This window comes from Monodelphis domestica, chromosome 3 (genome assembly GCF_027887165.1).
Source record: "Monodelphis domestica isolate mMonDom1 chromosome 3, mMonDom1.pri, whole genome shotgun sequence".
In the NCBI taxonomy this organism is placed as follows: domain Eukaryota; kingdom Metazoa; phylum Chordata; class Mammalia; order Didelphimorphia; family Didelphidae; genus Monodelphis; species Monodelphis domestica.
In genome coordinates, this window is record NC_077229.1 from 298930855 (window position 1) to 298955893 (window position 25039).

Genomic DNA, 25039 nt, shown 5'->3' on the forward strand with positions numbered 1-25039 from the left:
TACATTGCATATAACCTCTTTAAGCTTCAGGTTCTCCATCTGTAAAATGAGAATAACATATTTACACAATATATCTCATAGGGTTTTGAGGAAATTGTTTCCTAAAGTATAACTTACAAATTATGTTATAATTATGATTACCCAAATACGTAGGTTAGAGGTAACTTGGCATTATAGATAGAGGGCTATCTCTTAAGAAAGGAACTAGATTTAGGTTCAACCTCTAATACCTACTCTACTGCACGACTCTGGGCAAATCCTCAGTTTCCTTTGCTAGATCTTTCTCCATGCCATGCTCACTAATAGTGGGTTTCCCCAAGGCTTTAACCTGGACCCTCTTCTCTTTTGTCTCTCTATCATTTTGCATGGTAATTTCATTAGCTTCTGTGAGTTCAATTCTCAGATTTATTTATCCAGCATTAAATTCTCTTCTGACCTCTAATCTCTTATCACCAACTACCTCTCACACATCTCAAAGTGGATGTTCTATAGGCATCTTAAATTCAGTATATCCAAAATTTCTTCCCAAAACCTACCTTCTTATGACCTTCTCCACTACTTCTCCCAGTCACCCAGACTCACAACCTTGGCATCATCCTTGACTGCTCATTATACTCATCCCACTAATAAAAATATCTAATTTGTCTTCAAGTTTTGACATCTCTACCTTCACAATCCTAATCCCCTTCTCTCCATTCATACAGCTATAATCTGAGTATAGTCCCTCTTTGATTCACACCAGGATTATTGTTCTGGTTTGTGGTTGTTTTCAGTTGTGTCTGACTCTTTGTGATCTCATTTGGGGTCTTCTTAGCAGTGATATTGGACATTTCCTTCTCCAGCTCATTTACAAATGAGGAAATTGAAGCAAAGAGGGTTAAGTGACTTGTCTAGAATCACACAGCTAGTAAGTATCTGAGGTCAGATTTGAACTCCAGAAGAGGAGTCTTTCTGACTCCATGCAAGGGACTCTATTCACTGTGCCACTGGCACAGTTACTAATCAAGATTTTCCTCACTTCATTTCGTCCTTCACTTAGTTGACAAAGTGATCTTTCTAAGCCTACGTCTGACAATGTTCTCATCCATTCAGTAGACTCCAGTGACTCTAGATTCCTTTTGAATAAAATATATAATCCTGTGGACAACAGAAGAGGTACCTAGTGATATAACCAATCTGTAACAAATAAGAGAATTAAAGCATAGATATTTGTACATATGAGAAATCTTAAACATTGATCCCTCATTCCTAAGCCACAGCTTGCTTATCTGGGTATGCTACATGTTGTGGTCACTTGTTTTTTTAAATTATTATTTAATAAAAATTAAAATCCTTATCTTCTGCCTTAGAATTGATATTAAGTATTATTAAGTTCCAAGGCAAAAGAGTGGTAAGGGCCAGGAAATTGAGGTCAAGTGACTTGCTCAGTTCTACATGACTAGGAAATGTCTGAGGTTGGATTTGAACAAAGGGTCTCCTGATTCCATCCCTGATTTGCTATGTGCTGCACCATCTAGCTGCCTCAGTTACTTGCCTTTTAAACAATATATAGTTACTGCCTACTGCCTACTATCCACAGTGAATCTTCTAGCATAGCCTATTTTCAATGACGAAGCTAACTCTGAGCCACTGTCCCACTTTTGGCTAGTTTCCAAGCCCAGTATTACCTGAAAACAATCCATCCCTCACAGACTTTGCTATGTCCCCTTTCCCTACAAATCCTCAGAGATGTTCTACCTACCCACATGATATGGATCAACTAGACTTTGAGAATTTTAATTTAAAATCATATTTAAAATTTTTAAATTATCTAGAAAATAAATTATGGCTTCCAATTCATCCAAACAGGTAATCTGGGAAATACACTAGCATTTCTGGTGGTGGTGGTGGTGGTGGTTATGTGGACCAAAACATTATCTGTAAATCTATTTAATTCATTAAGGCTGAGTGTTATAATAAAGGTTAGGGGCAGCTATGTCTTAAGTTAGACATTTGAACTGAGTATCTTATTTTCATTCATCTAAGACTTTTAAGAATATAAGAATTATACAGTTTTAGGTAATTTATAGCCCCTAATTTAACTGAGATTTTTTTCATTGAACAAGGACTTGATGATGTATTGGAAGGTCAGGACCACATCAATGTTGACATTCTCTCAATGAATTAAACAAGAAGATGTAATGAACTGGAAGCAAAATGAAAGAATGAGTCACATTTTCATAGGATGATGTCCATGCAAAAGCAAATATTGGCAGATTTTGTTCCATTTTGCTTTTAAAGGCAATAAAAATACATTTTCTGGGGAGATGTAGTAATTTTCTTTTTCTGTATTCGTGATGAGTTTAAAAAAGAAGGCCCACTATGAAGAGAATTCTAGTTTATCAGCCAAAATCTGATGTAGAGGGAGAAATAGAAAAAGTTTCTAATCCTCTAAAGTCAAATCAATCCAATTTAACAAAAATTTATTAAGTACCCATCATGTGCAAGAAACTCTGTTAGGAACTGGACATATGAATACAATAAAGGTCCTTTGCTTTTGAGAAGCAAGCCTTTTAATAATAATAATAATAATAATAATATTATTATTATTATTATTAGTGGCTTCAATGTAGAGTAAGACATAGGCAATGATAGAAGAAAATGCTTCAATACTTCTGTGATCTTATTCTCCCTACTATGCATGACTTTTCGTTCTGTGAAATTCTTGTCCATAGCCTCTAGTAGATACTTCTTAGAAGAGCCTGATGGAATACTCTTAAGTCTTTCCATGTTCTACAATTCTAATAAATGCTAGTGAAGCATTCAGGCTGCTCTGTTATACCTTTATTCCTCAATTTTTTCTTCACAGACCATTTTGCTAACCTTTTCTGAGAAAATAAGGATGGCATTGTTTCACTTAAGGTTGTGTATCCTTAGCACCAACTACAACAGCAATGCCTGACACTTAATAGGTACTTAATAAATGCTTGTTGATTGATTATTAGTTATTTTAATGATTTTTACATTTCTCAGTGTTATCTCTTATACCAAGTAATATACATAGGCCACCATTATAATTTATTGTATCTGACTTTTATGTACCTTTCAGTTGCCCTTTGGGTCATCTACAATATTGATACTTCAGGGTTTGAAGTATTTATGGAACTGCAAACATAAAACATTTTTGGTAGAATAATATATATGTATGTGTGTACACATACATAATAAAATATGTGTGGATAAAGGACTAGCCTGTGATTGTTAAAAACAATGTACAATTTTAAAAATACTATCTAATCCACTCTCTTCTGATGACACATAATATTTAGTCATCCTTTTGAGTGTGCTGATTGTCTGACTGCTTTTTCACTCATAATGCCTTTGCATCCTCCAAATCGTGTTCATAGTGCAGAAGATGGAGTTGCAATATTTCTTTCTCCTCTTTGTCATTTCTAGATTCTTCTTCTAAAAACTATTACTCCCTAGTCTCTCCTTCTTTGAATTTCATTGAGACTATACATACCAACTCAATCAACATTATGGTAACTTATCTACAGACCTTCATGACATCCTTTTTTTTTTACCTCTATGATTTCAGTGCCTGAATCATAGTCTATCCTTCCTCTCCTATTCTAGAGATTTCAAAATATATATTGATACTGAAATAAATTATCTTTCTAATTCCTTATTTTACTCATTTCTTATTTCCCAATTCTTTACCCTATCTAAGCTAGAGACAGAGACTCTCACATCTTTGATCATACAATTAATTATATATCTCCATTACCATGTTCATGAGATCTGAAATAGCCTTATCTGATGATAATCATTTATCATCCTAATCATTTATCATTTCCATCCTCTGTTATAACACCTAAACCTCTTCTTCATCCTCACAAAGATCTCTCATCTTGCTACTTCTCAATTTTTTCCCAGGCCATTGCCTCTACACTGGCTACACTCCTTTCTCTTCCTTGACTCCTTGATGAGTCAGTTCAATTCTGTGGTCCTCTACTCTCAAGTCTGACTTCTTATCCTGTTTATCCTAACTAATTCATGTTTGAATTACTTACACCAGCTTCTTTTTTCCCTTTTATTTACATGCTATTGAATAAAGCTAGAGAAAATAAGAAAACCTTTCTGACTGGGTCTAGTATAAATTTATGTCACAGGATATCAAATGGGCTCTCATTATATAGCAAGGCAATCCTTTTACACATCCCTAATTGACTCGTTATTCCACTCAGCACAACAGATTTTTCCAAGCCTCCTTAAACTTTCTATACTCCTCCTTCATTCACTCCCTTGAACTGAGAACCCTACCTCATATTTCACTGAAAAAATTAAGATCATTAGCAGAGAACTCCCTCTTCTCTTTTGTCCCTTATTACTTATAATTCATATGTCTTCCTTCACTCTCTGCCTTCAACTCTGTCAAACATGAAGAGATGGCCCTTATCCTTACTAAGACAAACCCCTCCACTTGTACATAGGATCCTATTTCATCTTGTCTCCTTCAGAAAATCGTTCTTTTATCTCTACTCTCTCATTAATCAGTCTTTCCATGTCAACTCCCTGTATCCTTGCTGATCACAGTCATTCCTATGTACCCTTTATCTTTAAAAAAAACACTTGAGCTGTGAATTCCTGTTAGTTATTGTTCTATATTTCTCTTCCCTTTTGATGAACAAATTTCTTAAGAGAGCAATCATTAATTGTTGCCTCAACTTCTTTTATTCTCATTCTATTCATAACTCTACAGTCTATCTTATAACTTCATGATTTAGTTGAAATTTCTTTCCAAAGTTACTGGTCCATTAATTGCTAAATGTTATGACTTTTAAAAAATCTTCTTCCATTTAATAATAATAATAATCTCCTTGTAACCTTTTACACTGTTGATCATTCTCATTCCCTGTATACTCTCTTGTTTCTATTTTTTTGGGGACACTGATCACTTTTGGTTTTCCTCCTCTTAGTTTGATAATTCAGTCTGTAGTTGCTGGATCATCACCTAGGTGGTATGTTAATCATGTCTCTCCCCATCTGTGAGGTTCTATTCTGGGTGCTTTTTTCTTCTCACTCTGTACTGTTTGACTTGATAATCTTATAAACTCCCAGGGATTCAATTATCATTCTAAGCATAGATTTATTTATTCATCCAGTCCTCATCTCTTTCCTTAGTTCCATATCAAACTACCTTTTGGAAATTGCAAATATGATGTCTCCAAACATTTTAATTCAACCTTTCCAAAACTAAACTTTATTTCCTATTCCTAAATCCCCCCTTCTTCCTACCTTTTCAATTACTGTTGAGTACAATGTTATACTATTAGTCACCTGGGATCAAAACCTAGTTATAATTCTTGACTAATGAGCATTCACTATGTATTTAATCTATTGCCAAATCTTGCCAAATTTTCCTTTGCCATATTTCTGGTATATACCTCCTATTTGCCTCTAATTACTATTACCACCTTGTTATAGGTTCTCCTCACCTCATATCTGTACTATTGGAATACTTGATTTTCCTGATTCAAATGCCTTTCCACTTGAGTCCATCTTCTACTAAGCTATCAAGGTGATCTTCCTAAAGCACTGGTCTAGCAATATAAGCCTCCATTATATTTAATAAACATGAATGTACCTTAATAAACAGCAATGGCACCCTTATACCACTAGAATAAAATATAATAACTTACATTTTCCTACATTCCACATATTTTATGATCCATAAGATTGGTCTTCTTGTTTATTTTGCTCAAAACACTCCATCTCCAAGTTTGCATATTTTCTTACTCTCCTATTCTGTACCTCCAAATTTCCATCTCCTGGTTTCCTTCCAGTTTCAACTAAAATCCTATCTTATTCAATAAGCCTTTCTTACTTTCCCTTAATGCTAGTATCTTCCCTCTGGGATCACTTCCAATTTATTCTAGCTGTATCTTTTTTGTACATTTTTCTTTGCATATTGTCTTCCCATTAGATGGTGAGATTCTTGAGGGCAGAGACTGTTTTTGTCTTTCTTTGCCTCCCCAGTGCTTAACACTGCCTGGAACATAATAAGGGCTTAATGAATGCTTCTTGATTGATGGATTTAATCAGCCCCCAAAGCAATAATAGAACTATACTGGAAAATGTGGTTCAGGATTTATATATATTTGAAGCCAGAGATTCAGAGGCTACTCAGAAGGCTTCTAACTATAGAGAATTAATAGTTCCACTAGAAGAGAGTAAGAAGACATTAGATATGGCAAGCTATATATAATATAATGAAAAATCATGACAAGAAATAACAGATTACTAACATGGAGGTTGTTTCCTGAATCAGCCATCTCTTTCAGTGAGACTAACAGCTAAAGCAAAGGCCAAATTCAGCACTAAATTAGAAGAAAGAGTAAAGATGAGAAGACAATGCATTCAATTGCAACAACTCCATATTCAAATGAGCTATTAACATTGAAAAATGGGAAATCATTAAAAGTAAACATATTGATTCTGATTATTACCATTTACAACAAAAATTGAACTAAAAAAAAGTAGTAACCCTAATGAAAAGGCTATTAAAAATCAGAAGTCAACCTAGCTTGCAAACACTTGATGTCTTTGCCAAGCACAGAGACACAGCATCTAAATACAATATCAATTTAGAATATAAATTATTTTGTGAAATACTCTGAGAGTAATGGAAGGTTATGAGCAACATTACCTTAAAAAATAGCAAAAAGCATTGGAAGGTAAAAATATGTCCTAGAAAGCTTGGCTTGAGATTTAACTAAGCCAGATAGTCTCAAGAGCATTTAGAGTTGAATGTAAGGACAAGGAAAATAGAGAAGAGGAAATGGGTTTTTCTGCATTTCTATGATGATTTATTTTCATTAATTAGTGCCAATAGAACTACCACTTTTGGATGCTAATACATCAGTGCTATACTCAGAGGCAGAACTGGTACTTGACAAGATGAAGTAGGGAAAAGTAAAGGGAACAGAAAAAATACACACAGAAGATGCTTTAGATAACAGAATTTTGAAATCATGGATACAATTTAGGATACCTCAAGGAGAGGAAGATAACAAAAAAACAAACAGACCTGGAACTGGGGGGAGGAAAAGCAAGGGCACCTCCAAAAAGAAGGTAAAGCACATCACAACTACTGACCCTCATGTCTTTTTATTCCATATAATGTCTTTATAAGTATAATTTGAAAATGCATCAAGGCTATTCTTGAGGAAAATATGTTAAAAGAACAGGTATGCTTTCATAAGTGATTTGTTACAGCTGACTTCAACTGTTACATCTGACCACAAGTTTTGTAAACAAGTTAAGATCTCCCTTAGTTTTTTGTTGATTCTCAAATTTTGACAAGAAACAGAAAAATTGAGCCTTATATTTTCTTCTTCAACAAAATAACTCTCATGCATATGGTAAAACCACACAAGATTCCTAGACAGACACAACAGAGATAATTTTGTTCAAAGATCCTTTGAGTAAAACTATCAGTTAAGGCACAGAACTCTGATTTATATACTTACCAAAGGAGTTCACCATTGTCAAGGAGGATGTTCTGTCAGTCGAGATGGAAGAAGGATATCCCTATAGATGTTGGGTTAGATGGACAGCTCTCTTAAGTCCATCAGTACATTTGTCTTGGACAGACATTGCATATAGACAATGAATGGATATCAGAATTTTACATAAGGAAGACAAGAGGCTGGGCAGCCTTAATACCATTTTTTTTGGAGATATAGTATGGCTAAATATCCCACTGTACTCTGAAGAATCAAAATTGCAAATGCCAAAGAGGGCAATGGAGAGAGATGCATGGTTGGTGTAGACTGAATCAGATTTTTGGCTCTATTACTTATTACATGTATGACTTTGGCTAAATCACTGCCTCCTTGGGCCTCAGTTTCCTCATTTCCGAAATGTAGGAACTGGACTAGAATTAGTATCCTTTCTGGCTCCTTTCTTTTTAACAGACAATAAATTTAACTATAATATGATGGAAGGAATGGAACTTAGAGCTATTTTAATGTACATATTGAATTCTTATACAACCAGTTATTGATTTACCATTTCCCTTTTGGCATATGTATAAGTGTATTTTATTTTTTTATTTATTAAAGTTTTATTTACATGATTCATGTTCTTTCCTCCCTCCCCTCCTCCCACCCCAATTGTGCCAACACACAATTCTACTGGGTTTTACATGTGTCACTTATCAAGACCTCTTTCCATATTATTGATATTTGCACTGGGGTGATAGTTTAGAGTCTATGTCCTAATCATATCCCCATTAAAAGTGCAATTTAAAGGAAAACTTGTAATCAAAGGTTGAGGATAAAAGATTAATTTTCTACCTTTAATTATATTCATTCTTTACTACCAGGACTCCCTTGGATTATAGTTCCTTAATTCTTTTTAGTTTCTTTGTAACCAGTAAACTTTGGTTTCTGACTTTGTGACATCATATAATTTCTGTCAACAGACTTGATTGATTTAGTCAAAAATGGCTTATTTTGCTTAAAAATATTTCAGCTTGCTTATCCAAAGGTGGGGTTTTCTATCCCCACTCATTTTAAAGTATGTAGAGAAGGGTAAAATAATTGGATTGAGTCAATCAATTAATGAACGTAGGTATGGACAATTTCTTAATGTATTTAGGGGAAGTGAAGTATTTTGAAAATTGAATGAAGACAGATAAGCCACACAAGAAATGTCTTATGAGAGATTGAAAGAATCAAATCTTTAAACCTATGTATAATACAGCAAGCCAGTTCAAAATCATGCATTTCAGCATTAAGCCAGTTGAATGAGGGTGAAATCCCATGGCAAAGGGCTCCTGAGTAGGAAATGACTCTTTTTGGGGGGCTGGGGAGACTTAGAAGGATCAAATTTCTTTCCCTGTCCCATCTCATTGACTGTACATAGAATATAAAAAATTGGCTTGTCCAATGCCTGATGGGAGTATCTGCGTAAGCACATGCATGTGTTCAAAGACACACTGAAGAAAGGAAGCTTAAAAACCTTTGGAATCAACCAGAGAGTTATACCTAAGGGATAATTCAGGACTCATGAAGAGAGGAAAAAACTTTCAGTAAACAAGAACTATTAGTTTATCCGTTGGACATATGTGCTCTCAGTTTGAGCATATTCTACCTAGGACTAATATGTGTGCAAGGGAAGGGTATGCCCTTCCTCCTTTTTTCTATAATAACTATCCTTGCTATGTCTTCTCAGTTAATCCCTTTCTAAAAGCTAATCGAATTCTAATTGTAATGGGGAATTCACCAGATGGGAGCTCATGAACAATAGTATTAGAAATCACCAGTGACCTAAAGGGTTATCCTTAGAAATCTCTAGGGGAAAAGACTAACACTCTGAGGACCCAACCAACCATTGTAAGGAATGGTTAAGAAAGTAACTCCAGAAGGGAATTACAGTTGCAATTATAAATAATGTATTGAAATTTTTAAAATAACATGTTTTAGAGGAAAAGGAAAATTTAAAGGAATGAAAGCTTAGAAGGCTGACTATAGAATTGTAAGTTTGGAAGGCATCTCAAAGATCACATATTATAATTCAAATCTCTTCTTAAATCATGATATGTCAAAAATTACTCTGAAAAAGTGGTCATACAGATTCTTTTTAAACACCTGCAGTGATAAATAACTCACTATACATTGTGTTGGCTCATTCCATTTTTGAACCACTAGAAATTACTGAAATAATTTATTTTGAATCTAATCTAAATCTATTCAACTTCTTTCTATTGGCTACAGTTCTTCCTTCTAAGATGAAGCAGAATAAACTTTAAGTCTTCTTCTTTATGAGAACCACTTAAATATGTGAAAATAGTTATACTCTCCCTAAGTTGGATTTCTATGTTTAAATATTGCCAGCTTAAGTTTTTCAATCTATCTTTATATGATGCTTTCCTGGTCCTCTTCAACTAGATATAGTACAGTTTGTTAATACTTTACTCATTCAAAAATTGATAATTTTATTAATGTGGGTACCCCCTTAATGAGGCATATCTCACTGCCTCTTTTACACAGTTAATCTTTAAGAGCTGATGAGGCAAAAACAAATGATTGCCTTGTGAAATCCTCTTCCTTTGAATAGCTGCTCCTTATATGATGACTATACAATGTTACAGAGCCTATACTTGGAAATCCTTCCCCTTCAGAAGAATGCCAAACTTTAGACTCTGCAGGTAGAGCCTTCAAAAATACATAGTCATCTCCATTTTATAGTAAAGCATTTAAGTTCAGCTTTTCAATGTTCTTGTAATGTCCTTTGTAATATAGAATCCCAAACCAAATTCTACAGCAGATATGGTTTGGCTGGAATAGAGTATGTTGGAGCTAACTTCTCATCTTTACTCTGCTTGCCAGACTTTTATTAATGGAGTCCAAGTTCATACTTTAGATTTTTCTCTTTGTATTCGGTATTAAAATAGAGACTATTTTGAACTCGTAATACACTCAAGTCCCTGTATAATTTTTAAAAATGTAAATTGGTTTCCAACAATATGTTCCCTATCTTGTACTTACACAGCTGATTTTTTTTTTAATTCAAGGGAAGAATTTTACATTTATTCACATTAAATGTTACCTTGGTTTACCCTTCCAAACTTTTAGCATCATTGGGATCATGATTCTTTTATTTAGTGTTTTACCTATCTCTCTACATTTCTTGTAATCCATAGATTTGGTAAACTTACTATCTATTAGGATCCAGAGATGCTCAGGATAAAAGGAACAAGAGCTTGTCTTAGGAACTGTGCCTATAAATAAGCTGCCTACAACATTGCAGGCCTTCTTTCAAATATTTCTAAGGATGCCTCCTTAATTATATTAGATACTTTGGAAGAACGTAGTTGAGAAGAGTGTGAAAAGAAGTTTAGGGTGCATATTATTGTTCAGAAAATTAACTTTGGTGCCTTGGATGGAGAAAGGAGAATGTGTAAGAATTAGACAATTTGTTTGAGAATGGGTTCAAGAGAAAGAAGGAAACAATAATTTAAGCAACCATTATATAAGCTAGAACCTATGCTAGAGCCTTTACAAATATTATCTCATTAGATCCTTAGACAAGCCTGAGGTAGGGGGCTATTATTATCTTCACTTTATAGCTGAAGAAACTGAGACAAACAGGGGTTAGATGATTTGCTTAAAGTCACACAGATAGTAAATGTCTGAGTCCAGGTTTGAAGAAGCTGGTTGTATTCCAGAGCAATGGAAGATAAACTAGAACAACAACATCTCTGTGAGAGATGAGTATGTAAGTATAATATCCAATTTCTCATTTCTTAGTGGGAGGGGGTAGCTAGGTATCTCAGTGGGTAGAAAGCTATGCCTGAAGATGGGAGATCCTGGGTTCAACTCTGGCTTCAGACTCTTCCTAGCTGTGTGACCTTGGACAAATCACTTAACTACCTTTGCCTAACCCTTACTGCTCTTCTACCTTAGATTCAGTATTGACTCTAAGGTAGAAGGCAACGTTTTAAAGAAATTGTCAGTAGCACAGTGCTCTGGGAGACGATATTGAAGTTCATTACTCAAATCCCACTTCAAATTTTCTATCAATACTATTTGCTCACAGTCCCAGGTGACTTTCTGATGTGTAAATTCATTCAGATATTCCAGAACAGGAACTGACATTTCAACGTTCTATTCCTTAAAAATGGTGTTCATATGTTTTCTAAAATTCTGCTTCAAAGTACTGGTAATTCTCCAGTAATAAGCTATACACAAAGTAAAGATTCATACAGTGAACAGAAGAAGCAATACAAGGACACTCTGCAAGTATGTCTGAAGAACTTTAGGATTGACTGTGCGACATGGGAAATGCTGGCACAGGGCTGCCCAGCATGGTGTGCCCACATCAAAAAAGATCATTTACTCCATAAGCAAAGCAGAATTGTAGAAATGTAAACTGTGCAAATCCAGAGCCACCTTCACCCTACGTGTTCAAAAGGATAACTAGTACTTGATCTGTGGCAGTGCTTTCCAAACTCATATTGGACTGATCAGCCATAGCTGAAGGCATTGCACTCTGACTCTAACGTCATGATGTCATTGGTCTTCAAAAACAAAGTTTGAGGAACTATATACAGTATAATCCAAACCAGGGTTTGCAAGGAAGAACTAAGTCTGAAAACTCAAGATATAGAAAATGTGAACAAGAGTAGCACATCTCCAAGTGGCAAGTTTATAAAACTATATATTAGGGCTCCCCTCCTAAGTTGATATCAGTCCACAGATTCATACATTTTAAGTTTGCATAGCTGAGCATTTCCAAAGCAACCTTGTTATTCAAGGGTTGGCAAATTACGGCCTGAGAACCAAATATGGGCCACTGCATGGGCCACTGCTTGTTTTTTATATATCTTTACATTTAAAAAAATGTAAAAACCATTATTAGTTTGTGGGCTTTCCAAAGAAAAAAGGCAGTGGGGTGAAATTTGGTTCTTGAGTCATAGTTTTACCAATGCTTGATAATAGCTAACCATCTGGTTCATGAGGACATTATAGGTGACTTTGTCAAATGCTTTGCTGAAATTTTTATATGTTATGCCCATTCCCTGACCAAACAATAGAGTAATGCTATCAAAAAAGGAAAGATGGTGAAATTGGCATCATTTATTCTTGACAAACTCATGCTGAATCACAGTGATCTATTCATCCCTTTAAAAGTAATCAGAAGTCTCTCATTTAATAATGTGTTTCATTATTTGTTTAGATCATTTGTTGGTGGTTAGAAATATCTAATAACTTCTACTTTTAAAAACTGAATTTTTGCTCATCCCTAGTCTTTCAGTATTTTTCTCATTTACTGCAGTTCTTTGAGGATCATGGACAGTGGTTTAGCAGTGACAACCTCAAATTCTGTCATTAACATGTTGTTGTTTAGTCAATTTCAGTCATGTTTGACTCTTCATGACTTCCTTTGGAGTTTTCTTGGCAACGATATTGGAGTGGTTTGCCATTTCCTTCTCCAGCTTTTTTTTTACAGATGAGGAAACTTAGATAAACAGTTAAATGACTTGCTCAGGGTCACATAGCTAGTAAGTGTCATTAACAAAGAAATTAGTTTCTCTAAGCTACTTAGAAACTCACATCGAGTTTCAATTCTCTAGTAATCATTTTATTCCATACATAGAAAAAAATAAACTCACTCCTGTGGTATTTGAATAGTTCATATGTACCCTAGGACAACCTCTTCATTTTTTAGATAAGGAAACAGATACAGAGAAGTTCAGTGACTTGCCTAATGTCATCGGCTCCACATCAAGCTCTACTTAAAAACCTCAGATCTTACATAATACTTTGTATTCCAGTTCTTTAATGTATGTATTCTGTGCCACTTTGTAACATGACATTGTGCTTTGTAAATGTATGTGGTACATGCTACATCATAAATTCCATGAGAGCAAATCTCTAAGCTTTGTAACTCTGCTGGGGCTTGGATTAGGCTCTGAACACAGTGGGATCTTAATGATGATTCAATAAATGAATGAACGGATGCAATGCTAGAAAAAAACAGTTCTATTATAGCAATTATTTGAAGTGAGATTATTTGTAGATATTGTTCAGGGCAAAGTATTCTGTAATATAACAGAGCATATTTGTTTTATCCATACTATTAATAGAAAAAATTATAATAGAGCAAAATAGGTAGACCTATAGCTACAAAGTGATTAAAAACTGTACCAAAATTGCAAAATATTTAGGTTAATGAACATAGAGAACAGAAACTAAAGAGTTTTGTTCACTGGTTAAAATAACTTTTATAGATTCATTGGAGGGGATTGTCAGTAACTACCAGGTATTAAGTATTTTTTTGTTTCTGTCCAGAAGATGTCCAAGGAAATTATTAGTTTTATTGGATATCTGAACCTAAGAGACTATTGAGAAAATTAAAAGAAGCAACATGTAAATCTGAAGTAAAAATAAATATACAAAGCAGCTTGTTGGCAGTTCAGTTGACTATAGAGCTATCTGGAATTCCTTTGTGAAAGTTAATTCCAAAGTACTTGGGCTCTTCTGGAACATAATTTAGACCCCCCCAATTTCCCATGAAATACTTTCTTATATTTATAAAATGTCATTTACATATTTCTCTAGGTGAAGCTTCTTTTCAATTGCCTCTGAAAATGCTTTAGGAATTTTTATTTAGAAGCTTAAGAAGAAGAGACTTTAGCATTCATCAGATATGGTCACATGTTGGCAAAGCTTTTACAACTAGCAATTTGGAAAAAAAATATACACACAACAGATTTTCTTTTAAAAATATTTTTTAAACCCCCATTACCTTTTGCCTATATTTGGTTCTAAGGCAAAAGAGCAGTAAGGGTTGGGCAACTGGTATTAAATGACTTGCCCAGGTTCACATACCTAGATAGTATCTGTGGCTATATTTGAACCCAGGACCTTCTACCTCCACTGAGCAACCTAGTTGCCCCCCACACAACATATTTTCTAGTTTAATCTGCACTATTTACATTCTTTTTATAATTTTCTTAAGTCTAAGCAATTTTACTGCTGTCAGTGTTGTTGATTTGTAGTCTAGTATTTTTGACTAATCAACGGAAAGTGATTGCAGAAACTCTTAGGAATTTTGAGTTTAAGAAACAGATGTCTGTCTCACTATACATCATAACTATAGATGCTCCTTCATAAGGAATCCATATTTTCATTTTAAACCTATTCTAACAAATGCTCACTTTATACACATTCCTGTAGAAAAAACTTTGAGTAATAAAAATATATATAAAAAAGGAAAGTTTCCCAATAGCACTTTTCTCATAGTAACCCTTTGAAAAAGACAACATGAATCTTATTAGCACATCAGACAACTGACGAAACCAAAGTCTAGAGAGTGCAAGTGGATTACCCAGGTTTACATTTAGGAAATAGAGGAACAGAGATTCAAACTGAGGTCTGAAGCAGGATTTGAACTCCTGAAAATAAGTCTTCCTGACTCAAAACCTAGAACTCTATCTATTGCACCACCTAGTTGTCTCCAATCACTTCACTATACTACTCAATAGTGTAACTCCAATGGCTCCTTATCTTGTCTAGAATCACATACAAACTCCTTTGTTTAACAATAAAAATCCTTCATAACCTGGCTCTAACTTACTTTTTTAGCCTTATTATTCTGATAAACCCTCTTCACACTCTATGACAGACCAACGTAGTCTGCTTTTTTAATCACACATGGTATACTAGTCCTTATTTTTAGGTATCTGCCCAGAGATAGCAAGGGGGTGCAGTAAGATAGAGCACCGAACAGGAATCAGGAAGATGTGAGTGAAAATTCTGTCTCAGACACTCTTAGTGCTACCCTGGACAAGTCACAACTTTTCAACCTCATCTGTAAAATGGAGAAAATAATAGCATGTACCTTCTGGGGTTGTTGTGAAGACCAAATCAGGTCATAAATGTAAAGCAATTTGCAAATCTCCAAGTACTTCATAAATGGGATTACTAATATTTTTGCTTTCCCTGAATTTATCCCTGTTTATTCATGGAGGTATTTTCTTTACTTTATAGAATGGATTCTCTTTGAGTTCATTTCTGTCTTTGTGGCAGCTAAAACAGTGTTTATATATATATTATTGTTGCTCAGTTGTTTCATCAGTCATGTATGACTCTTTGTGACCCCATTTGAGGTTTTCTGGGCAAAGATACTAGAATGGTTTGCCATTTCCTTCTCTGGCTTATATTACAGGTGAGAAAACTAAGGCAAACAAAGTGAAGTGACTTGCTCAGGGTCACACTGCTAATAACTATCTGAGGCCAGATTTGCTCTCAGTAAGACTCATCTTCCTGACTCCATTCTCTCCATTATCATCTAGCTGCTCCACTTGTACATATAAAGTGCTTATTCTGTGCTTATTAATGTACTATTTTATTATTTTTATATGTATAACCTCCTGTGAGCTTCACAACAACCCTAAGAGGTAGGCGGTACAAGAATTTTTATCAGCATTCTCATGAAGGAGGAAGTTGAGGCTTATAGAGATAAGGTGGCCCAATCCTGCTTCTAAGTATTGGAACTGGGATTTGAATTCGGGTCATCTGAAAACAAAACAGCCTCTGTAATATTGAATCACTCAGTGTTCTCCTATTATCCTGTCTTCTTTCAGTTTTGTACATTTCATACATCCCATATCCCTTATGCATTAAAGATGTGATTGTGCAGTGCAAAGAATTTTGGATCTGAAATTACAATACCCGATTTCAAATCCCAACTTTTTTGTTTACTAATCATATGACTGTGTCAGTTACTTAAACTCACTTGGCCTTTGTTTCCTTGTTTGTAAAATAAGGGGTTTATTCTAGATGATCTGAAGAATCTTCTGACTAAATCCTACATTGGGGGAGAGCCAGGTGGTTCAATGAATAGAGAACTAAGCCTAGAGAAAGGAAGTCCTGGGTTCAAATCTAAATTCAAATAAATCCAAGCTATGTGACTCTGGGCAAGACACACATAACCCCATTTCCTCTATAAGACTCCTATCTTTTCATTTGTTGACATCCTTCCCTGCCTTGAAGCTTCAGTTCAAGTACCAACTCACTCTATAAAACTACTATAATCTGCCCAGCTAAAAGTGACCTCTCTTTCCTTGAAACCTTCAGTTATTCTTTTGTACCTCTTCTATAATTTATTTAGTCATATTATATCTTATAGTTATTTGTGAATGTTGCACCCTGCTCTTCTATAATTTCCAGAAAAAGAACTGGGTTTAATTTTTCTATCTTCAGATACCCAGAAGTTCTTAATAAATGTTTGTTAAATTAGATAGAAAAGATATCATCAAATATTTAACTTACCTATTGCAATATATCTTGTAAAATATTTGACAGTTTCAAGTACCTCCTCCCCACCCAAATAGTAAGTCTCATGATTAACTGAGAAAAGATCATGTTCAACATAACTGAAAAATAAAATAAAGCAAAAAAAAAGACAAAGTAAGAAAAAATTATTGCACTTAAGTCACCAAATTGGCAAGGTGACAGGGAGGCCAGTAAAGGACAATTCAGTTAGTAGGAGATGTCACTAATATTACAAAGAGGCTGAATTTATTTGTCTTTCTGGAAGTCACAAAAGAAACACAGGGTGACATCTTAGTGTTGGATATATTTTTCTAATGGCTGGAAAGGGGCTGGACCAAATGTAAAACACTTTGCCAAAGCATGAAGCAATTATCAATATTAATAGTTGCCATAGCACTTGGTTCAGATTAAGGATAGGAGCAATAAAATACAGGAGGACAGTTAATGTAATTCTCATACTTTAGAAAGAAACAGGAGGATTCTAGACACCACCTGTAAATCTGATTTGTGTTAGAGGGAAGATTGGAAATACTAATAAGGGGCTATGATAAAGGTGGGCCTGTGGTTATAAATTGCTTTTGTAATGGTGATGAGGGAGGCTGACATATAGTATAATAAGAAGATGGGAATGTCAGCATCAATTTTTATTAGTGTCATGAACAACATATAGTGTATTTAAATTAGCTTCATTTGTGTTAATATTTTGGTAACCAGTGGCTTCAGAAACATTAAGATCTTAAATATGTGCATACATATGTAATACATATCTTATACACATGCACCTTGTGTGTGTGTGTGTATTTTTAAGATACAACTAAACTGTCATTGATCTTTTTGTAATGCTCAGAACTTTAAGTCTGGGAAAACACATTGATTTGAAATACATCCAGATTTCAGGAAAACTTTGGGACATTTTTACTTAACTAATTCACCAAATTGTGCTAGTATGATATAAATCAGAAATTGGATTAAATTAATCAAAAGGATACACTAAAAAGAAAGCTGCTCTCTTTGTGGTGGCAATGAATTGGAAATTGAGGGGATTCCCATCAACTGGGGAATGGCTGAACATGTTGTGGCAAATGATTGTGATGGACTACTACTGTTCCATAAGAAATGGCAAGCAGGTTAATTTAAAAAAACCCATGGAAAGACCTGCATGAAATTATGAATAATGAAACGAGCAGAACCAAGAGAATGTTATATATAGCAACAGAAATATTGTGTAAAAATGACTCCTGTATGTCCTATTTCAGAGGAAGAACTCATAAGCATAAATAAGAAAGATATAGTTTTATATATGCATGTATCTTTTTACCAAATGATGTCTTCTCTAGTATGAAAAGGAGAAGGAGGGAAGGAAATATCTGGGAATTTTAATGAATCAAATTACTTTAAAAAATTTTAAAAATAATTGTCTTCTAATTAGGTAGCTACATGTAAGTTTTTCTCCAAAAATTATTTATGATGAGTTTTTTAAATGTCTGTGCCATTTCACTAATCTATATACATCTACTTTATAGTAATATTCCTCTTTCAGTATAACTAGATATCTAATAATCATTATAATAGCTAACATTTATATGCTACTTACTATATGGCAGGCACTGTTAAGTACTTTATAAGTACTATCTTGTTTATCCCAAACAACACTGGGAGATAGGTATTATTACCAACCCCTTTATATAGATGTGGAAGATGAGGCAAATAGAGCTTAAGTGACTTTCCCAGGGTCACACAGATGGTATCTGAGGCCATATTTGAACCCAGATCTTCCTGACTCCAGGTTCAGTTCACTATGTCACCTATCTCAAAATTATAATGACAGAAAGGTTTTTTATAGGTTATCTAGTCTTTATTTTCAAATCTATGCTTCCTTTTAAAAATTAAATTAAAATTAATTTTTTCCTGTTACATGTAGAAATAAACTGTGACAATTGCTTTCTGTCATGTTAGTATGCAGATTTTCTGCCTTCTTCCTTTTGCCTCCTTCCCAAGGTGGTAAATAGACTGATATGGGTTCTGTTAGAGTTAAAATAGTTGAGGTTGTAAACTGTTGTGAGTAAAATAGTGGAAGATATAAATTATAGTAGATATAAGAGTGGGTGAGTAAATTGTGACCACAGAAAATATGTTTCACTAGAGTGTCTTGTTTTAAATCAAATATAAGGTGGTCACCAGGGAAAATATTCCCAATTATAAATATACCCAAGTCAACTGGGTTTTATAGAGAATTTTAATTAATAATACAATGAGGAATTAAAGAAAAGAGAGAAAGAGAGGAAAAGGAAATAAGTATGAAGGGCCTTAAGCCAACATGGCCTAGACCTGAGTCTTAAGAGAGAGAGATCAGTCAGTCAGTCTTTTATCACTCACCACAAGGTCTGTCTAAGCAAGGATTCTAGTGACAGAGTCTCCTCAAAGAGCCTTCCAGCCAGAGACTGTTTTAAAGGGCCTCTCTCAAGAGCCTCCAGAGGGACAGAGTCCCCTCAGAGGAGCTCCAGCGAGACCTCCTTAGAGATTGTCCTCCAAGAGCTTCTCTTCTCCAGAGCTTCTCTCAAGAGTTTTTTTCCTCAAGCGATCCTCATAAGAGATTTCTTCTAAAGAGAATCTCTTTCTTATATAGGGGGTTTTCTCCTATGTCACCTCCCCTAAGTTCTTCCATTTACCAATCACTGTAGATGTTTTCCAAAGGACAACCCATTCTAAAAACACTGCTGGGTTGACTAATCCCTTTAGTAAGTTTGTACCAGAAAAAACTTCTGAATAAGTTTTCACCTCTTTGCTCCTGGCAAGTTCACAAGTTGCCTGACCTTTAATAGGTACTTAGCACCCCATTGTATTAATTCTAAAAATAGGCATGGCTTAAAGAACTTTTTGCCTCACTATAAGTATGGGCCCAAGTACCCTCATTGTTTAGCAAGGAGTTTTTTCCCCTAAAGCAGTCCTAAGTAGGGTGGAGTAGAGGTCCTCTCATTTTTGATCCAAGTAGAGTTCTCACTGTCAAAATGGGGAATGTTCCCAGTAGGGAATTGTTCCAATGGAGAATTCCCCAATGTGGAAATTTTTAACATTCACAAGTCTGAGAAATTTCAAGATTTAGAGTTCTACCAGTACTTTCATGAAATACATATTTACATGTTGCTCATTTCATGAAAGAAGACATATTAGACACACACTAAAAGTCTCATGAAGGAAATGAAATGGAAGACTACATGCTTGGATCTGTACTTAGGATCCAACAGTTCCTTCTTTGGCTGTGGATAGCATTTTTTATCATGAATCTCTTGTGGTTGGAAACTTGCTTTGCTGATATGGGTTTAGTCCTCCACAGTGGATCATTGTATAATATTTCTACTCTGGTATACACTGTTCTCCTGGTCTGCTCAAATCATTTTGCATAAGTTCATACAAGTCTTCCCAGGTTTTTCTGAACTCATCCTGTTAATGTCATTTCTCATAGTGTCATCTAATCTTGATGATATGAAAATCTCCTCTATAGTATCTTTATCAAGTGGTCATCTATTCTCTTCTTGAAGGTATAATAATGGGAACTATATTAGAAAACAAGATGTGGTAGAAATTATATTGAACTTGGAGTATGAAGACCTGGGCTCAAATCCAAACTTGACCTTTAACTAACTGCCTGAGTTTTGGCAAGTTGTTTCATATCTTTGGCCCTTTATTTCCTCACCTATAAAATGAGGCAGTTGGAAAAGATGACCTCTGAGTTCTTTTCCAGGTCTGAGGGTTTATGATCCAATCTCCTGAATCGGTTCATTCTATTTTTGGACCAATCTGCTTGTTAAAAAGTTATTTTTTTAATTACTCAAATTTACAAAGGGCTAAATCAATTGTACAAAAAATCAAGCCATTCTCAAATTGTTAAATGGGCAAGGGACATGAACAGGCAGTTCTCAGCCAAAGAAATCAAAACTATTAATAAGCACATGAAGAAGTGTTCTACATCTCTTATAATCAGAGAGATGCAAATCAAAGCAACTCTGAGGTATCACCTCACACCTAGCAGATTGGCTAACATGACAGCTATGGGAAGTAATGAATGCTGGAGGGGATGCGGCAAAGTAGGGACTTTGCTGGTGGAGTTGTGAACTGATCCAACCATTCTGAAGGGCAATTTGGAACTATGCCCAAAGGGCAATAAAAGACTGTCTGCCCTTTGATCCAGCGATAGCACTGCTGGGTTTGTACCCCAAAGAGATAATAAGTAAAAAGACTTGTACAAGAATATTCATAGCTGCACTCTTTGTGGTGGCCAAAAATTGGAAAACGAGGGGATGCCCGTCAATTGGGGAATGGCTGAACAAATTGTGGTATATGTTGGTGATGGAATACTATTGGGCTAAAAGGAATAATAAAGTGGAGGAATTCCATGGAGACTGGAACAACCTCCAGGAAGTGATGCAGAGCGAAAGGAGCAGAACCAGGAGAACATTGTTCACAGAGACTGATACACTGTGGTACAATCAAAAGTAATGGACTTCTCCATTGTGGACAATGCAATGTCCCTGAACAATCTGCAGGGATCTAAAAAACACTGTCCACAAGTAGAGGATAAACTGTGAGAGTAAAAACACCGAAGAAAAGCAACTGCTTGACTACAGGGGTGGAGGGGATATGACTGAGGAGAAACTCTAAATGAACACTCTAATGCAAATACCAACAACATGGAAATGGGTTTGAGTCAAGAACACATGTCATACCCAGTGGAATCATGCGCTGACTATGGGAGAGGTGGGGGGGGGGAGGAAAAGAACATGATTTTTGTTTCCAATGAATAATGTTTGGAAATGACCAAATAAAATAATGTTTAAAAAAAAACAAAAAAAGTTTTTTTTTTCTTTTTCTCTACTTATATTGGATTACCAGCACCTCTTTACTCCCTCCAACAGGGATTTTTAACCTAGGGTCCATTAAGTTGCTTTTCAAATAGTTGGAAAATTGTATTTAAATATAATCAATTTCTTTATAATCTCTATATTTTATTTTAATCACGTTTAGAAACACTTTTTTTTTTCTGAGAAGGGGTCCATAAGCTTCATCAGATTGTAAAAGGAGTCTCTGGCATACATAAAGAGGCCAAGAACAGTATAAACCACAAACTCCTAATCTAGTAAAGACCAGCCATATTCTGATTTTTTTCTTGGCTTTTCAGCCTTATTTCACATATACTCAATACTCCTCTTTAAATATTCTATCCTCTCTAAAAATTGGACTCTTTGGTGTTCTGTGAACACATCCTGCAAGATCTCATCTCTATATTCATACAGGCCATCCCAATTCCTATCTTGAACTTTATATTTGCCTTTAGATTTAGAATTAACTCAACAACATTCTGCAAATGCCTAGTATGTTCCAAGAAAATACTTTGCTAAGTGCTAGGGATACAAAGACAAAATTGTAATAATGCTTGCCTCCAAGGAATTAATATTCTACCAGAAAAGAATAAAAAATGCACAAATAAAGATATATATAGACTAAATACAAAGAAATTTTTTGGAGTCAGGAAGAACACCAACAATAGGGTAATTGATGTCCTATAAAAGATGATACTAGAGCAGGGATTTGAAGGAAAATAGGTATTCTAGAAGGTAGTGGTAATGAAAGAAAACATTACAGGTATGGAGGACAACTTCTTTAAATGTTCAGAAGTGAAAAATGGAATAGAATATGTAGAGAATCACAAGTGGTATGATGTTAAATTTTTAATAATGATCTCTCTGAAAAAAGTATAAAAATATGTTTTTGCATTTCATATGCATTGTTAATAAATATTTTTTCATCATTTTCTGAAATCTAGAAATCAATATATCAATAAAGTTTTAATTTATAGTATTTGCTGATTTCAGAGCTAGAAATGCTCACATTGAAATGTTAACAATGACTCCTGTAAGCCAGGATAAACTATCTCTAGTACATAATTGGTTTGCCCATAAATGAGGCATCACTTTGTAAAGATAGGTTAGAATGAAACTATAGGGCTTTAAATGACAGACAGAGGTAGTTATATTTTATTCTAGAGACAATAGGGAGCCACAGAAAGTTGCTGAACAGGCCCAAACCAATGGTTCTCCTTCTCTTCTTTGGGGTTAGGTAGTTCATGTACAGTCCTTTTTCCTGATAGCCCTTCAGGCAGCATGGTGTAGTCAGAGGATGGATTCTGAGTGGTATGGCCTGGGTTTGAATTGTGGCTCTTCCACATACTATGTCTATGTGTCTCTGTAAAAAGGTTCAGTTAAAGTAGATGGCCTTCAGGTTACCTTCTAGCTCCAAATCTGTGGTCCTACATATTTACATGAAGATAGCTCTTATCCTCCATTTCTCTCCCCAAGCTTTTCTTATCTAGGTCAAATGCTCCCAGTTTCCTCAATTAGTTTTTAATGACGTGCTTTCAAGTGCTCTCTCCATTCTAGCCACTCTCTCCATTCTAGACATAGAATGAATACTATCCAGATCATCAATGTCTTTTCTAGCACATGTGGTCCAGCAATGACTATGGTACTCCAGATTGGGTATAACTAGTATACAATAAGAACGTTGGTTTGGAGCATTTCCTCTTTTAATGCAACTCAAGGTCATGATGGGTTTATTGGCTGCTATATCACAGCAGTGATCCATAACTTTTTTTTTTCACCAGGCCATTGTGAGCATGTGCTTCAAAGCACTTTGTTTTTGGGGTGTTTTGTCTTGTAATAAGCTCTCATTGACTTGAGGAATTTATTAGGAGTCAGGTGCACAATTGACTGAAGAGAAAAGTGATTTCTATAGATCAAGTGGTAATAATCAACTCCCTTATATATGGAGGAGTTGAGAGAAATATTAGCTTTTCAGGCAGGTACTTAGTACAAGAAGGAAATGCTAGACTCCATCAATGCTCCTTTATGGAAAAATGCTTTCCTAGGAATCGCTCATAAAATACTTTGCCCACTAATGTTGTTGACTCAAAATCTGAAAATATTCTTATTTAATCTATTCTTTGGAACCAAGTCTTGAAATCTGAGCTTTGTCATATAGAAATGAAAGGGTTCATTCACTTTGGTAATGTTTAAGTTAAAAGGACCAAACTAATTTAAGAAATTCTCGTACTTAGTGGCATAGTGGATAGAGAGTTGAATTCAGAGTCAAGAAGACCTGAACTCTAATCTTTCCTCAGGTACTAGCTATGGGACCCCAGGCAAGTCACTTAACATCTTTCAACTTTAGGCTTTTTCTCTGTAAGATGAGGATACTAAAAGTGCCTAAATCCTAGGATTGTTGTAAAGACCAAATGAAGTAATAGCCATATAACGTGTTTCAGGAACTTTAAAGTGCTATGTCAGTGTTAGTTATTATGATTACTACATGAATTGTATTGCATCACTTACAACACACAATCTTTCTAGAAATTATTTCCAAAATTAACTTGGAAGATAGGCAATCAAGGAAATTTCATTAAATACTTAATTATGGATTTGAAATGAATAGCATTACAACCAGAGTTTATAAGCTTCAGTAGTGGTTTTCAAGTAGAGAAGTCTAAAGATGTAATACTTTGTCATTTCTAAATGAGAAAAAAATGGAAGAGTGGGTTGTCAAATGTCTAAAATGGGGGTAATGTATTTTTAAAAATCAGACTTAAAAATAATCAGTTCCATATTTCCCATCCTACTACAAAAAGGAATTTGTGTATCTGTTAAAATTTTAGAGATGTAAACTTAAAAGAGAAATTTAAATGACAAGTTCTTACAGAAAGAATTCAGTATAATAAGAAAGAAATCCATGAGTCCTATCCTAACAAACTTTACCAAGTGATAATAGCAGTAGTAAAATACTCATACTCTATCAAGAAGTACATGTTCAATAAACAAGCATACTAGATTCCTGACAGAATTAGGTCAGTGACAGTATTAGTTAAGATAGCCCATGCTCACAAAACATGAAGCACAGGTTGTTTTTAAAAATCTGTTTATTCTGGTAAATTATATAGTATAAGTTCTCTGATATTTCAGATGCTTATGGGAAAGTTAATATTACAAACATTTCTCTTGAGGACACATGCACCACATTGTTTTACTCACACTTCCTTTTAATGTGTGAATGTAGAATAATGGAAGAATGAATTAAAATGTCTGGTGAAAATGAAAAGTATTACAAAAGAATAAATACTTCAATGGCATTCTAATTTTGTAAGAGGTTTTATAAAAGTATAT

The 25039-nt window shown here is 34.7% G+C and overlaps 1 protein-coding gene across 11 annotated transcripts in view; it reads right to left on the reverse strand.

Annotated features, from left to right (window-relative positions):
- ST18 (ST18 C2H2C-type zinc finger transcription factor) overlaps positions 1–25039 on the reverse strand; it is a 349790-nt gene that overhangs the window by 111164 nt on the left and 213587 nt on the right. The gene's annotated exons all lie outside the window — the stretch shown is intronic.